This window comes from Dendrobates tinctorius, unplaced genomic scaffold, assembly GCF_039654945.1.
Source record: "Dendrobates tinctorius isolate UK_male_01 unplaced genomic scaffold, ASM3965494v1 ptg000031l, whole genome shotgun sequence".
Classification (NCBI taxonomy): Eukaryota; Metazoa; Chordata; class Amphibia; order Anura; family Dendrobatidae; genus Dendrobates; species Dendrobates tinctorius.
Genome location: NW_027361699.1, coordinates 2,485,771 through 2,503,607, shown reverse-complemented (window position 1 = coordinate 2,503,607; position 17,837 = coordinate 2,485,771). Strand labels below are relative to the sequence as shown.

At 41.1% G+C, this 17,837-nt stretch overlaps 1 protein-coding gene across 12 annotated transcripts in view; it reads left to right on the top strand.

The window, feature by feature from the left end:
* The window catches only part of LINGO2 (leucine rich repeat and Ig domain containing 2), a 2,318,940-nt gene that overhangs the window by 776,370 nt on the left and 1,524,733 nt on the right, over positions 1-17,837 (top strand). For 11 of the 12 annotated variants that reach the window (XR_012231562.1, XR_012231559.1, XR_012231563.1 and 8 more), the window contains exon 4: positions 12,589-12,654. The gene's annotated coding sequence lies outside the window, so the exon portion shown is untranslated. Of the gene's footprint in view, positions 1-12,588; positions 12,655-15,213; positions 15,396-17,837 lie in introns of those variants that run through there. The other variant, XR_012231564.1, reaches the window with a different exon arrangement.

The window sequence follows — 17,837 nt, the reverse complement described above, 5'->3', positions numbered from 1 at the left end:
ATAAATTGGACATTTCTGAATACAGTGGTACTACATGTGTGTATTTTTATTTTTAATTATCCTTAGTTTTAATGAGGGGAAAGGGAAGTGATTTGAATTTTTTTTTTTCATTTTTTCCAGATTCTATAAAACATTTTGTTTTACTTTTCACTGTTCTTGTTAGTCCACTTAAGTGACTTCAAGCTACAATTGTCTGATAGCTTATGCCTTATACAGAAATGCCACAGCATTTCTTTATATTGCATAAATCACAGTCTCCTTTGAAGCCCAGTCACAGACTGGAATTCAAAGGAGCTCCATAATAACAAGCATTGAGGTCTTCAATGGGTGCATGGAATGACACTCCCCCATGCCAGCAAGTGTTAAATGCCACTGTTAAAGATTGACAGAGACATTTAACAGGTTAACAATAACAGGGGAAGTTCCGCTCCACCCACAATTCACAATTCTTCTAGACAGGTCTTGGTTGTAATACACAGCCATATTCTAACAGGTATGGGGAAGGCTCACACCGTGAACGTGCTCCATTCACCTGCTTCCAACTTGCTCCATACATGTATAGCGCATGTCATGAAGGGGTTAAAGTTAGATTCTCCAGATTCCAGGGTCCTTATTTCTGCATTGTTGGGCTCTGAGACTCCCATAATTGCTGAGATTGGGCTATAAAACCCTGAAGAGGTGCACATGCTTGTCCTCTACTGCATTGTCAATGGGACTGCTGGACATAGCAAAGCACAATGTTCATATTTTTCTGGTTATCTTATAGACTACTAGTAGAATACCCGTGGCGTCGCTTGCGGAAAATATGTTAAATTATTGGATATGGTAGATAAATTACAATTATCAGTGTCACCCTGAAATCGACATTTTCAGAGTGCTACAGTAAATTTGTTTTCCATTTTAAATTTTTATTATTTTGGCATTTTACTAATTTGTCATAACATTGATGTGAACAACCAATTTTTTTTTATTTCAACACTTTTATTGATTTTACATATTCAATACATATTGTGTAGTATAAATGATTACAACTATTTTTTTAACTATTTTTTATCAAACAAAATTTATGCACCTAAAATATGGTTAGAAGACCCATGTCTGATCTTTATTTGGTAGGCATAAAAGTCCATAGCTGATTTTTTTATTGGTTGGCCTAGCAGTCTTGGGATCAGTCTGTGTTAGAATAAAGTGATAGACATCTTGGCCATTCCAAAATATTATCAGATATTGCAGAGCATCATATGATCTATGTGTTTCTGCAATACATTGAAGATTGTCGCTTTATCACTGAATAATTATAAATCGCTTTGAAAGTCCTGTCCAACCATTATGATAGCTTCTTCACTAACAGTGGGAGAATTAAATCACCTTCCATGCTCGTCAACCGGTGTCTTGTCTTCTGTTATTACAACTTGATATTCATCACTTGGCATTCTTACTAAGGCTATATTGGAAAGGTTTACTATCTAATTGTGCTGATGGAAAAATCTTTGCAAATTCCACACAACCTCTTTTTCTTTTTGTCTTAAGTATAGCTTTACAATGTCTATCAGCTTGCATTTGTTCATCTCCCAAAAAATTCATTTGTAAAACCTTTAGCTCTTTATTTGCTACAGGAAGCATTGTACTGATTTTGTGATATATTTGGCCCTGGACTTTAAAAGTTGGCATAAATCCTGCTTCTCTCTGACTCCAATGGTGTTTGGCTATCTTCATTGAATATTGCAAGTACAATTCTCGCCAGCGAACGTAATCCGAACTGAACATAGAAAAATTTGCTCATTTCTATTAAGGATGGTCTGGAGAGGTGCGAGTGTGTTAGCCGGGAGGCTGCAGAAGAGGATACTGCAGTAGCCGAGACTGGAGATGATGAGGGCATGCAGTAGCATTTTGGTAGATTCAAGTTTGATGAAAAGAAAAATTCTGAATATGTTTTTGACTTGGAGGCGAAAGGAAATGGTAAAGCCTTGGCTGTGTGTTTTGAAAGACAGACAAGTCAAGGGTTACTCCAATCAGAAGACTTGTGATAGAGGGGAAAGCTTAATGTAATTTATTGTGATAGCTAGGTCTGGTATGAGAACTAAGTGAGATGATGAGTCTGATTTTGTCCACATTAAATTTTAATAAAAAGTGTGTTAAGAAAAAGGAAAATATGGCTAATAGACATTTTGGGATTCTAGACTACAGAGATGTGATATCTGAGCCACAAATGTAGATTTCAATGTCATCAGCATATAGGTGGTACTGGAAGCAATGGGACTTTATCAGTTGTCACTGGTCAGTAGTATACTAAAGATGGAGGAGAGTTCATATTTTTTTAAAACCTTTATGGACACCAACAAAGAAAGACCAAGAAAAGGAGGTAAAATGGGAACAAATTATGCTAAATGTGAGATTATTCAGGCAAGCCACGTAAATAAAGTGACCTGTTGCGAGTGCAGACTTTTCTAGCTTATATCAATCATTTTATATTGTCATTTTTTTGGAAGAGGTTGAATTAAAAAATAAAGAAAAAAGTTTAAAAAACATTCAAATCTGTGTTAACCCGTTTTGCACATCAGTTCTACAATTCCAGCTTGACAACTGCACATGCTATACCTGTGACTTGCTGCTACATTTTGTGTCTGTATATGTACCTATCTACCTAATATTTTGCATTACATTCTTTTAAGAAAGTGTTGCAATTTCGAGATTGAAAAAATTGTGAAAAGTTAATTAAAGTGTTGTAATATATGGTAAAAGAGTAAGTAGTAATGGCTGTGGATAGAGTTGAATTTAAAAAAATGGATATAGAAGTCACAAGTAGTGGCAGTAGCATCACCACCACCACCACTGGCATCAGATATCCAAGTAGAGGTACTAACAAATGCAGGTCACAATTGATCTCCTTTGCTTATGATAAGAGTATTAGTGTGGAGAATGCACAGGACATCATGGAATATGTCCCAGACCACTTGTTTCTGTCATATCAGGATGACATTAACTCTGACAGTGAAACTAGCAGTTGGAGGCAATAATCTGCAACGAAAAGTCAATCTGATCACAAATTACTAAGGAGGATAATTCTTGGGTCTTTTTTTAAAAAAAGCACAAAAAAGTGAAATGTCCGTGTGCTGTTATTAAACAGTCTGTTGGTTATTTTGTTTGCTGTCTGTTTTTATAATGTAGTCACTTTGACAATACAAAGTGTGTGTTTGTGTGAAGGAGTATTTTAAAGAGTTAGATAGTGTATATATTATTGTTATTATTATTATTGCTATACATTTTTATAGCGCCGTTTATTCCATGGGGCTTTACATGTGAAAATGGGCAAATATGGACAAGTACAATAAACATGAGAAATACAAGACACAAATAAGTACAGGAGGAGAGAGGTCCCTGCCCACAAGGGCTCACAGTATACAGGGGATGGATGAGGATACACTAGGAGAAGGTAGAGCTGGTCGTGCACAGTCCAGTAGACTGAGGGTCACTGCAGATTATAGGCTTGACAGAAGAGGTGGGTCTTCAGTTTTTTTTTTGAAGGTTTCCATGGTAGGCAAGAGTCTGATGTGTTGAAGTAGAGAATTCCAGAGTATGGGGGAAGCACAGGAGAAGTCTTTTATGTAGTTGTGGGAGGAAGAAATAAGAGGAAGGTAGAGAAGGAGATCATGGTAAGATTGAAGATTGCATGTGGGTAAGTACACTACCGTTCAAAAGTTTAGGGTCACTTAGAAATTTCCTTATTTTTGAAAGAAAAGCACAGTTTTTCCAATGAAGCTAACATTAAATGATTGAGAAATACACTCTGTACATTGTTAATGTGGTAAATGACTATTCTAGCTGCAAACATCTGGTTTGTAATGCAATATCTTCAAAGGTGTATAGAGGCCCATTTCCAATAAACATCATTCCAGTGTTCTTATGGTACTTTTTGTTTGCTAACTGTGTAAGAAGGAACCCTTGTGCAATTATGTTAGCACAGCTGAAAACAGTTCGGCTGATAAGAGAAGCTATAAACCTGACCTTCCTTTGAGCTAGTTGAGTATCTGGAGAATTACATTTCTTGGTTCCATTAAACTCTCAAAATGGCCAGAAAAAATAAACTTTCATGTGAAACTCGAAAGTCTATTCTTGTCCTTAGAAATGAAGGCTATTCCATGCGAGAAATTGCCAAGAAACTAAAGATTTCCCACAATGGAGTGTACTACTCCCATCAGAGGAGAGCTCAAACAGGCTCTAATCAGAGTAGAAAGAGAAATGGGAGGCCCCGCTGCACAACTGAGCAACAAGTACATTAGAGTCTGTAGTTTGAGAAATCAACGCCTCACAGGTCCTCAACTGTCAGTTTCATTAAATACTACACGCAAAACGCCAGTGTCAACGTCTACAGTGAAGAGGTGACTCCGGGATGCTGGCCTTCAGGGCAGAGTGGCAAAGAAAAAGCCATATCTGAGACGGACTAATAATAGGAAATGATTAATATGGACAAAAGAACACAGACATTGGACAGAGGAAGATTGGTAAAAAGTGTTATGGACAGAAAAATCCAAGTTTGAGGTGTTTGGATCACACAGAAGAACATTTGTGAGATTCAGAACAACTGAAAAGATGAGTGGAAGAGTGCCTGACGCCATATGTCAAGGATGGTGGAGGCAATGTGATGGTCTTGGGTTGCTTTGGTGCTGATAAAGTGGGAGATTTGTACAAGGTAAAAGGGATTTTGAATAAGGAAGGCTGTCACTCCATTTTGCAACGCCATGCCATACCCTGTGGACAGTGCTTGATTTGAGCCAATTTCATCCTACAACAGGACAATGACCCAAAGCACACCTCCAAATTATGCAAGAGCTATTTAAGGAAGAAGCAGGCAGCTAGAATTCTATCTATAATGGAGCGGCCAGCGCAGTCACCAGATCTCAATCCCATTGAGCTGTTGACCATATGGAACGCAAAAAGTGCACATCAAGCCAAACCAGCTTGTGGGAGGGGCTTCTGGAAACATGGGGTGAAATTTCTCCAGATAATCTCAGCAAATTAACTGCTAGAATGCCAAAGGTCTGCAATGCTGTAATTGCTACAAAAGGAGCATTCGTGGACTAAAGCAAAGTTTGAAGGAGAAAATTATTATTTCAAATGTCTGGACTAGATTTTAAATTCATTTGATTAATAAAAGTATGAGTTTTCATGAAAAACTCAAAATTGTCTGGGTGACCCCAAACTATTAAACGGTAGTGTAGCAGGAGACCATGTCACAGATGTAGGTAGGAGACAGGTTGTGGATGGCTTTGTATGTCATAGTTAGTGTTAAGGGCTGGCGGAATGCACCCAATAATAAAGATGGTGATAGGATTTGAGGTGCGCTCGCAGTCCGGGGTCCACCATGCAGAGGTGATAACCTGCAGCTAAGCAATGAGGAGAGATGTAAAGTATGAGAAAGCCGGACACTGACGGGTAACCCCTGCTTGCAAATGTGGACTCTGTTACTCCATGGAGTCCACATCAGCCGGCGTGTAAGTGAGACCTGTTAATGTCACAGGTCACTGCAATATGTATCACTTCTCAGAGCGAATGCAATGTCTGCCCTGGTCATAACCACCAACCAGCCTAACTACTGTGCTGGTAAGCGCATGCAACAGAGCGTGGCGCTGCTCTGGCAGACACAATGGTAGCAGCGTTACGTAAGGCCTGTACTGGGCGATGCCCCAAGCTGCTAGAGAACGGTGAGAGACTAGACTGTGGCGCTAAGCAGTGCAAGAACTATGGTGCTGCTCTGATCCCTGAACCCTAACTCATACATATCAGAGGAGGGGAATCTTAATGAGTCAGTCACCTGTCTCATACATCCGTCATCTCACACACACTAAGCGTTAAAGCATCAGAGTCTATCACAGCGCATGGCGGGGCGGCCATGCGAACCTTTTATAGCCGCGTCCTTCCGGGACCCTTCTGATGTTCCAATTCAAGCTGGAGAAGGACCTGAACATTTGACCTCCGATCTCCAATGAGAGATCGTCCCACAGGCATGCTCAGTGGACCAAAAAGAGTACTTAGTCCCTGGAGTCGTTCGCTGCTCACCAGCATGTGTTGCTATAGCTGGACCAGAGGTGGCAGCAGCAACCAAACCTACAGTGCTGGTGTGAGCAGAGCGCTGGGATCGACGAGTCTGCTGAGCAGGGTCCACTGTGGCTGGAGAGGAATAGGAGACCGCCGAAGGCAAAGCTCAGGATTCCTGCTGTGCAGCGACAGGAACCCGACGCCTAACAGTTAGGGTTTTGAACTGGAGCCTCTGGACAATAGGAAGCCAATGAATGGCTTGTCATAAGGAAAGGCTGGGGAATATAGGGGAGACAGGTGGATTAGTCGGGCAGAAGAATGTAGGATGGATTGGAGTGGTGCCAGAGTGCTAGAGGGGAGGCCACAGAGTACTAGGTTGCAGTAGTCGAGGTGGGAGATAATAACGGCATGCACTAGTGTTTATGTGGTGTCATGGTCAAGGAATGCGTGGATCCGGGAAATGTTTTTGAGTTTGAGACGGCAGGAGGAGGCTAGGGTTTGGATATGTGGCTTGAAAGAGAGAGCAGTGTCAAGGATCACCCTGAGGCACTGAGCATGCGGGACTGGGGAAAGTGAGAAGCCATTGACATTGATGGATATGTCTGGTGGGGGTATGAAGTGAGATTGGGGAAAGATTATGAATTCTATTTTGTCCATGATCAGCTTTAGAAAGCAAGCAGAGAAGAAAGCTGAAATAGCTGACAAACATTGTGGGATTTTGGTCAGTAAGGAGGTGAGGTCAGGTCCAGATAGGTAGATCTTCTTGTCGTCAGCATAGAGATAATACTGGAGACCGTGGGATTCTATGAGCTGTCCCAGGCCAAAGGTATAGATGGAGAAGAGTAGGGGTCCTAGAACTGAGCCTTGAGGAACACCGACAGAGATAGAGCGGGGTGAGGAGGTGGAGTGGGAGAGGGACACACTGAATGTTTGGTCTTTTAGATATGATGAGATCCAGGATGGGGCCAAGCCTGTGATGCCCAGAGATGAGATAATCTGGAGCAGGAAGGAATGGTCTACAGTGTCGAAGGCAGAAGACAGGTCCAGGAGAAGGAGGACAGAGTAGTGTCGCTTGCTCTTGGCAGTTAGTAGGTTGTTGTTCACTTTAGTTAGGGCAGTTTCAGTTGAGTGATGCAGTCGGAAGCCTGATTGTAAGTGGTCAAAGAGGTAGCAGGAGGAGAGGTGGGAGGACAGTTCAAGATGAACACGCCATCCCAGTAGTTTTGAGGCATAAGGGAGAAGAGATATCGGGCGATAGCTAGACACAGAGGATGTGTCGAGGGAGGTCTTTTTGAGGATGGGTGTGATCGAGGCATGTTTGAAGGATGAGGGGAACACACCATTTGTAAGTGAGAGGTTGAAGAGGTGTGTTATATATATCTGTAGATCTGTAGAAATAGAGTATATCCACTGAGCATGTTAGACCTATCATGAAATAACTTCATTGTATCCATGGCCAGCAGCCTCTGATATGCAAAAGCCTCTGATATAACATAGTAACATAGTAGCATAGTTTTGAAGGCTGAAGGAAGACCTTATGTCCATCTAGTTCAGCCTATTTTTAGTGCAGCTGTTCTGCATTGTTGATCCTGGGGAAGGCAACAAACCCACAGAGTAGAAGCCAATTTTCTCCATAGGGAATAAAATTCCTTCCCCTAAGCTGGGTCAACCATCTACCTATAATATTATGTTATTTGTAACCTTCTATACTGTTACTCACAAGAAAAGCATCCATTCCTTTCTTAAATTTATACAGTGAGTTGGCTATCACCACTTCCTCAGGAAGAGAATTCCAGAGCCTCACTGATCTTACCGTGAAGAACCCTCTTCTATGCTGGTGCAGAAATTGTCTTTCCTCCAAACGAAGAGCATGCCCCCTTGTTCTTGTCACAGTCCTTGGTACAAACAGTATCAATGTTTTCATTGTGTGATATCTGGAGCAGTGAGCACTTTAGAAAACTGCATTTGAAAACTTTATTTAATTTAATAATTTTAAGCCATTGAGCTATGATTGATATTATGGGAATAACTCTTTAGCCCCTTCCCGACATGCACCGTTCATATATTGCTCTGCAGGAGCTTCGTTCTGAGAGCTGACACCTTGAAGCACTGCCCAAGAAGGGTGCTAGCACCGACAGCAGGCGTTTAACCCCTCTGATGCCGCTGTCAATAGTGACAGTGGCACCGAGGAGCATCGCGCAGGAAGGGGGCTCCCTGTATGCTCCCATCAGAACAAAATTATGCAATTCACATTATCTCCATGTTTTATTTTTGAACACATGTCCATAAACTGAGTAAAGATCATTTAGCTGTCACTGATTTTTCTCACACGGAAAAGTGTCATGATTTTTATCAGTGTTTAAATCGGATATAGCGTTTGATCAGTGTATCAGTTTACCATCAGAGTTTTATCAGTCTATTTATCTTGAAAAAAGGTTTCTCAAGATTCTCCTTTCAAACAACCAAGAAAATTGGATACCACTAAGTTGCAACTTGAATCACATTTTAGTGTCGTCCTATTTTTATAGACTCATAGACAAATTAGCCTTTATTTTTTTGGCAGATCACTTAGTCTGAACAAATAAAAAACCTCTGACATGTGAGCAGCCACATAGATTATAACTGTTATCAGCACTATATGTGAAAATCATGGATATTTACCTTTTTGGACTTACTAAAATCTGAAGATGCTGGAAAATCACTAACTTATACATTATGTCATATCAATCGACAGCTGGCTTGATTATTTATACTATTACAAAGTGATAGTCCACCTTCAAATTGCCAAGTAAATATACTTATAAGCTCTTCAATCACAAAATGTATCCACCATCTTGAGGCTCAAACAGAGCCCCAAAGAAAGAGCATCAACCCTTGAATCAAGATATCAAAATTTATTAATCAATCATTTAAAAATATTTGCATAATTAGGTTATAAAGTACAGGAACAAATATTAGTGACAAACCAGCTCCATCATATTAGTATGTATTGCTGCATAGTATGTGACATCGCACCATCTCATTATTGAAAAAAAGCCTATTAGGTATACTCCCACCTGTATAAAGCAATCCCCCTAGTATATTACTGTGTAAAAACACAAGTCCAACAATACAACACAGGGACTCACAACAGGAGAAAGGGCACTATGAGCCCACTGAATGCCAACTCCCATCACTCAAAGATTCTCCACCTGAGATATTAATTGTGAGGGTTAAGGCCGCGGTCCAATGCGCCCACATTAATGAATAGCAATTAGCAAACAAACAAAAATGAAAGGCCACCATGCACACATTACCTTGGATCCCAGCAGCATAATGAACAGTGAGCAGGAACTTTGTCACCCGACCCCAATGCGCACGTTTCGCCCTGCTTCCTCGGGGGGCGTGTCCGGACTAGGGGTGTGCTCATCTTATAAATGCACCCCGGCCAATGTGTGAACTCTGTTCATTAACGGGGAATAACACAGCCCTTGTGTGCACTCATGGCGCATGCGCCGATGGAGCGCTGCTCTCATCAATGAAGGCATTCCAGACGCGGTCCCGGTGGCTTAACCACACCCCCCGCGAACGATGACGTGGTAATGGGAAGTGGCACCAGCATCTGTGACCGCCGTTGGCATGCCCTGAACATGCCCAAGTCCGCGCATGCACACCTGTGCACCTGAGGCTGAAAGGGGAATGGGAAAACCCTTCTTGTATGTTTAATATCGCACAAGGGTCAGCGAATGCGTGGTACTAACACAGAGACAGCCGGTTAGCTTAAAGAACTTCACATGCAAAGTACTAACACTGGGACACCCAGCAGAGTGTACATAGCCCCAAATATATGAATCGTGAAACTTCCCAGCACAACATCAATCAAAGGGCAAATGCACTAAACCACTAGAGCATATTACAACAACAAATAATCAAAGCCAATGAGACTATACAAAACCAGCGAAATGCAATATGCCATGCGCAGAAAAAAGCACCAGGCTAAAAAGACATACATGTGCAAAATTTACAGTCACCACCTAAAATTGGAATCTCAAAAAACCAATGCTAGGTAAACTGCTGTATTCAGCCAAACCTGAAGGAACCCCAGTGAACCCTCCCCCATTTTTTTATTTTGACGTTTGATTTCCCCTATGACATGAACAGTGGCCAAATTGGGAAGAGATTCTGTAAACCTCCGGCCCCAACTAAAAAGACAACACACAGGATAACAAATTTCATTAGACAGACAACCATTCTAAAATGTAAAAATCACCGTTGGACTAGAATAACTTCCAGCCAGAATCCGGTCCTAACTGGGACCAGCAGTATTAAATTATCCAATGAAATGTCTTATAAAAAGAGAGTCCCATATTGCACTGGAATAATCATGACCAGGAACTTTGACACAAAATTCCTCCACGTTGACTTCCTCCATGGACATAGTTTCCAATCCGAATGTGTTCAAATGGATATATGGCAAACTCTACCAAGCCAGGAATACGGAAATGTGACAAGCTCAATCAAACCCATGCCAGGAATATGCAAAATAAAGAGAACAAGAATAAACAAACAAAAACCAACAATGCAAATATGGCTAAATAACATCACCCTCATAAAAAATCAGGAATAAAACACTAAAAAAAAACCTAGGCCAAGGGGGAATAATACAGACACCGACTCCTATAAAAAGGCCCCGAACCCAGCATTTTCACTCAAACCAATTGGGCTGAGCGTGCCCAACCTATAAATCCATCTGCATTCGAGTTAGCTCAATTCCTTATTCAAGTCTCCACCTCTTGAATTCAGTACAACCAAATCAATCCCCTTAATTTTCAGCCCTTGAGACTTACAGTCGTGAAACTTTTTAAAATGTCTGGGGAGCGTTTTTAATGTTGTATCATCGCTAATGGCTTTGGCCTTCTCAATATCCAGACAGTGTTCCCTTGTGCGAATCTTCAGTTCATGAGAAGTTAAACCAATGTACACCTTCTTACAGGTGCAAGAAGCTTGGTATATTACCCCCTTTGACGAGCAGGTGATGTATCTTCGAATTTCGAACAATTGTGAACCATCATGGTTTACAAAAGTGTTACTTCTCACCAAATTGGCACAGGCCTTACATAGCCCACAAGGAAAGAAATCCTTGTTCCCACTCAAGGATTTTTTTCTATCTGACTCAAAGTGACTATGTACCAACCGATCTTGTAAACTACATGCCCGTTTGGCCACCATAGATGGAAAAGGGTCAAGTAATCTGCCCAAAGTTGGATCTGTGAGTAAAACACTCCAGTGTTTCTTCAGGACATCCCTAAATTCATTCCACTGATTGTGAAACGGGGTTATAAATCTCACCTTATTGTCTCCCTGAAGCCCCCTTCGTGCCTGGCATAGTAGTGCATCTCTTGGAGTCCTCTTAGCTCTATTGTATCCTTTGCGGATGCTCCTTTGACTATAACCCCGTTCCTCAAAACGTTGCACCCACAAAAATTGCCCAATGGGAATACCTTGAATCAGTGATGTAGAATGAAACGAGTTGGCATGAAGCAGAGAGTTTGTGGCCGTCTCTTTGCGGAAGATGGTAGTGGAGATAACCCCTTCATTGGAAGCTGAAATTGTAAGATCCAAAATGTCAATAGAACGACCAAATTTATACGTAAGATGAATATTATATTGGTTGTCATTCAGACTCCTCATAGTAGCTTCCCAGTCCTCTATTGATCCCTGCCAAATAAACAGAACGTCATCAATGAACCTTATCCAATTATGGATACGGTTCATTCCAGGGATTGTGTCGCTCAGAAAAATTTCCCGCTCTCAAAACCCCAAAAACAAATTTGGATATGACGGGGCGCAGGAAGCACCTATGGCCGTACCTTGTTGCTGTAAAAAAATCTTTTTATCAAAAATAAACACATTGTGTTTCAAGACGAATTCTAATAACTCTATCAGGAAAGCAGTCATGGGTTTTGGGGTATTACACGCAGATAAAAACCACTGAGCTGCTCTCATGCCATCCTCATGGCGGATCGATGTGTAAAGTGCCTCTACAAATAAGCCTTTATTTTTTTGGCAGACCACTTAGTCTGAACAAATAAAAACCTCTGACATGTGAGCAGCCACATAGATTATAACTGTTATCAGCACTATATGTGAAAATCATGGATATTTACCTTGTTGGACTTACTAAAATCTGAAGATGCTGGGAAATCACTAACTTATACATTATGTCATATCAATCGGCAGTTGGCTTGATTATTTATACTATTACTAAGTTATGTTAGTACAAATATGATTTTTGTTTCGTTATGTATGATTTCTAACCATTCTCACTTTTCGAATATGCATCAATATTTAAAAAACATCACATAAGTGAAAATATTGCTTTGTATTCTTCAGTACTTATTCTACAAAACCGTGATAAGAAAAGAGCTATTGAATGCTTCTTCTTACAAATTCTTTTCTGCAGGCAAAACAGAGAACATAATAGATTATTTGTTATTGTCAATTTTTACTGTACATTAATTAACCTTACAGAAATAAAAAAAATTAGCCAATTATTTGTTTGTCTTCAAATAGGTCCTATTGGTTCTGAGTCGCAGTTCACTAGCAGTGGGTCCGCCGCCTTGATTTTGAGCATGTCAGGTAAGCAAGGATGACATACGAAAGGTTATAACTTTATTATCTAATATTGCTTGCCATTTCTATTACTTTCTAGTTAAGAACACATGCTCATTATTCTTTTATAGAGGTGAGCAGCCTGGAAAGCTGTATATAGGGACTATATGACTCAATATTCAGGCTGTGACCACAGAGCTCTATCTTTAGTAGGTACTCTGCTGAATAGGCCATATTATTAAAAACATAGACATTAAAAAAGTCTTCCAGTCACAGCAAGTTATCACATTTTGCACAGATCTGCAGTTGAGTGTGCCTGCTGCAGATCCATTCATTCTTATTGGTATTTCTAAAGATATTCGAATACTCTACCCTGCACCTCCCATCTGCTCTATATTCATGCAATATACATGCATGATCTACTCTAATGAAAAAGGCTGCACAAGTCTCCAGTGCTGACTGTCTATGGAGGGCTCCGTGATCAGACCCTACTTTTCTAGTAGTTACCTCCTATTCTGGGGATAGAGCATAACTTGTATTGATCAGAATAACTTTTATTTTTGCTGCAATTAAAAATATTTTCTTATTCTGTAGTAAACAAAGTATAAAATGTATCTGGTACTGTTATTGTATTATTATTCTATACCTCCAAGAACAACTTTTATTTGATAAATTGACAAGTGGTAAGAGGTACTATACAAAAGCAGACGGCAAGTCTTTGTATAATGTACATGCCAAAGGAAGGGTTGGGAATTGTGCTAATGCCTTTTCAAATGTACTTGATCTACTGAAGTTTCCTGCTGGGAAACACATGTGTTAAAAGCAACATAAGGCTTTATCTGACCAAAGCCATGTGAATTCATCTACATATTTTTTTTTTTCCCATCACTGGTTCAGGGCATATTTATGGATTTATTTTTGTGTTTTCATAAAATGTACAGTTGCTTGTTGTTAAAGTAAGCTCTAAAGGAAACGGTTGTTAAAGACATTTCATATCACTTTGCATTGAAAGCTTATTGATAATAATGAATAGATATAAACTAACCTTATGTGGGAAGCAATAAAGGAAATTCCAAGTCTAATACACCATTGTACAAGTATAGCATGCTGTTTGTATCTAATGACTAAAACAATGTGATTTCAGTTAATCAATAAGCTGTACTAATGGATTGCTATAGCTATGCTGATAAAAGCGTGAAAAGCTCATATTCTGTTATGGAAGGAGTGTTAGTGGTGATGCAAAGATTTCCTTTTCATTTATATACATTTCATGCACATAATGAGTTTGTTACACTCAGGAAAAAAAACAAAGGAACCTCTTTTACTTTCTCAGTGAGTCATATACAACTACATAATAAAACAGCTAATCCAAAAACATGCCTGCTATGTGATTCAGAGGCAGCTATACTGCTGGTGCAGCTGGTGCAAATATATTGGGGTCTGAAGGTGGAGGGGGGCACTTGCAAGCAGGGGCATACTCCCCATAGCAGCATACCATGCAGTCATGTTTATGGGCAGGAGTGAGAGGGGCCTCGTGTCACACAGCACCGGGTCCCTCTCACTCCCTCCCATAATCAAGTGAATACCCAGAGCTGGGGAGAGGGCGGTGCGCAGAGTACAGAAATTCAAAATGGGGCATGTCATGCAGGGAGAGAGATGCTAGCCAATGAATGCTTTCCCCACCAAACTAATGAGAGCTCTCAATGGCTGCCATCTCTGTCTTCTGCATGGCATATCCCAATGGTGACTGTTCACCTGTTCTCAGGGGGCCCAGGCCACACAGCACACTGATGATAACAGTGGAGGAAGAACAGGACTTACTTTGTGTCTACTGCTCCCTCCACTGTTCCATTCCCAGCAGGCTGCAGCATCTCATAGAGAAGATGTCGAGGGAGGAGCGCTCACTGCATGGGTCAGCACTGCAGCAAGGATCTGAAGTCCTCTCTACTCTTTGCTCTTGGCCCCCATCCCCACAATGAGTTCTACAGCCTTCACCAGCTGCTTTCTGAACTATATGGCCCACCTCCTTCATGGCTCATCTGAACACCTGATATCACAGATCAATATGTATGGGCTTGTATATGTACATGTATGTGTGTATGTATATGTGTATGTATGTATGCATGTGCTTGTATATGTACATATGTGTTTGTAAGTAAACATGTGTGTATGCACGGTATAGGTATAAATGTGTGTATCTAAGTGTGTTTATGTATATGTGTGTGTATGTACAACATATGTGTGTGCATCTGTGTGTGCATGTGTGGTATATGTGTGTGTATCTGTGTAAGTACGGTGTATGTATGTACAGCATATCTGTGTGCATTGTGTGTGTAATGTGATAGGTTCATTGGCACCGTATGTGAGGGGAGCTGTATGTCACGAAGGTTGTTATCCTGCGTAAGTTTCTCTCCAGCATGATATGTGATGAGAGTTAATTAGCAGTTACCATGGTCTGGATTTTGTTTTGAATAGGTATAAGAGATGGGCAAGATGCCTACTCACCATATCTCCACCTCAAGGGTGTGGTTGAAGGGAGCTAAATGTCCAGCAACTGTTTTTCTTTTTTCTCTGCTTTATTTTTAGTAAGGAAGCCTCTAGGCTGAAGCTTCGGTGGGAGTTGCAGTGTGTTTGTCCCAGAAGGCTGGAGCCCTCCTGGGAAGGACTTTGTATGGAATTTTTATTTTCATTTGTGCCAGAAAGGCTGTATTTGTGTTACTATTTTGGCTTTATTGTTTATGAAGAAATAAACAACTCATTATAAAGTGTTCCTGTGTCTACCTTGGGAAGCAGATGAATGGCCTCACCTGCCACAGTATGTACAGTATATATGTGTGTATCTTTGTGTGTATGTGTCTGCTAGTACAGCAAATGTACTGTATGTGTATCTGTGTGTGTATGTAAAGTATATGTGCATGTATGTACAGTATATGTATGTACGGTATATGTATGTACGGTATACATGTGTGTTTATGTATGCTATTTGTGTATATATATGCATGTATATGTATGTACGGTATGTGTGTGTCTATGTGTATGTATGTACGGTATATGTGTGTGTGTATGTATGGTGTGTGTGTGTGTATGTGTATATGTGTGTATGTATGTACGCACGATATATGTGTATGCATGTGTGTGCACACAGTATATACATCTCCATCTCAGTGAAAAAATATAAATATATTTTTTAGAGGTGTGTGGAGGCCAAATAGAACTTTTGCTGTGGGGCCCTGTGATTGCTATGTACGCCCCTGCTAGCGGGGCAGTAATTATAAGGGCAATCTGGCCTATTACTAGTAGCCCAAGGCCCCGGCGGCCCCATTGCCAGATTACCCTCATCATAAGCAGCATACCGGGCAGAGAGAGGGGCCCAGACACATTTCTTGAACAGGGGCCCCAAGCTGTCAGTGTCCGCCCCTGATATGATTCACAGTACTGTGGTGGTAACAGACCATAGTTCAGGTAGACAAGAGAGAAGAGAAGCTCAAATCATAATGTCAGAGAGTCAGAGATGACAAGTACTTGAATTAGAGAATACAGGAAAAAAGCTACACATAAACAGCTGCACACCCAGTAATAAGAGAAAATACATGTTGTTAAGAAATTAAATACATCTACTAGAGATAAGGCACTAAAGGGGATGTCCACTGCTTATATTGATGGCCTATCATTTGCATAGAATGCTGATAAAGGTCGAGATGATATAAAGGGCCCTTCTCACATAACGAGATTGTTTTCAAGATAAATGAAACATCACAGATTTTTTGACGCAGCAGCGACCTCGCCAGTGATCTCGCTATGTGTGACACATAGTGGAGACCGGCCCCCCCGCTGGATATCGTTGATCGTGCTCGAATGTCCTGAGCCATTTTTTGATCTTTGGTGTCCCGCTGGCCAGCATGCATCGCTGTGTTTGATGCCGACGAGCGACCTTGTTGGTTACGCAGAACTCAGGGATGCAGGCGTGAGTCGTCAGAATAGCTGCTGTGTGACAAAGTACCAATGACCGCCGAGGTCGTTATACGGATTGCTGTATCATTGCTGCATCATTGAATAGATCTGCCTGTTTGACAACTTACTAGCGACCATGTAGCGATGCACCAGCGATCCTTACCAGGTCGTATCATTGTCGGGATTGCTGGAGCGGCGCTATGGGAAATGGGACCCTAAGGCTGAGGTTTTTATGTTTGTGAAAACAATGTCATTTGCTCTCATTGGACCAAAAAATATTTATAATTTTTAAATATTTATTATATATTTATTTTGGATGTGCATCCTGATAGTGAAAAGGTTGTGCCATTTTGTATATATATATATATATATATATATATACACTCACTGGCCACTTTATTAGGTACACCTGTCCAACTGTGTGTTAAGACTTAATTTCTAATCAGCCAATCACATGGCGGCAACTCAGTGCATTTAGGCATGTAGACATGGTCAAGACAATCTCCTGCAGTTCAAACCGAGCATCAGTATGGGGAAGAAAGGTGATTTGAGTGCCTTTGAACGTGGCATGATTGTTGGTGCCAGAAGGGCTGGTCTGAGAATTTCAGAAACTGCTGATCTACTGGGATTTTCACGCACAACCATCTCTAGGGTTTACAGAGAATGGTCCGAAAAAGAAAAAAAATCCAGTGAGCGGCAGTTCTGTGGCCGGAAATGCCATGTTGATGCCAGAGGTCAGAGGAGAATGGGCAGACTGGTTCGAGCTGATAGAAGGGCAACAGTGACTCAAATTGCCACCCGTTACAACCAAGGTAGGCAGAAGAGCATCTCTGAACGCACAGTGCGTCGAACTTTGAGGCAGATGGGCTACAGCAGCAGAAGACCACACTGGGTACCACTCCTCTCAGCTAAGAACAGGAAACTGAGGCTACAATTTGCACAAGCTCATCGAAATTGGACAGTAGAAGATTGGAAAAACGTTGCCTGGTCTGATGAGTCTCGATTTCTGCTGCGACATTCGGATGGTAGGGTCAGAATTTGGCGTAAACAACATGAAAGCATGGATCCATCCTGCCTTGTATCAATGGTTCAGGCTGGTGGTGGTGGTGTCATGGTGTGGGGAATTTTTTCTGGGCACTCTTTGGGCCCCTTGGTACCAATTGAGCATCGTTGCAACGCCACAGTCTACCTGAGTATTGTTGCTGACCATGTCCATCCCTTTATGACCACAATGTACCCAACATCTGATGGCTACTTTC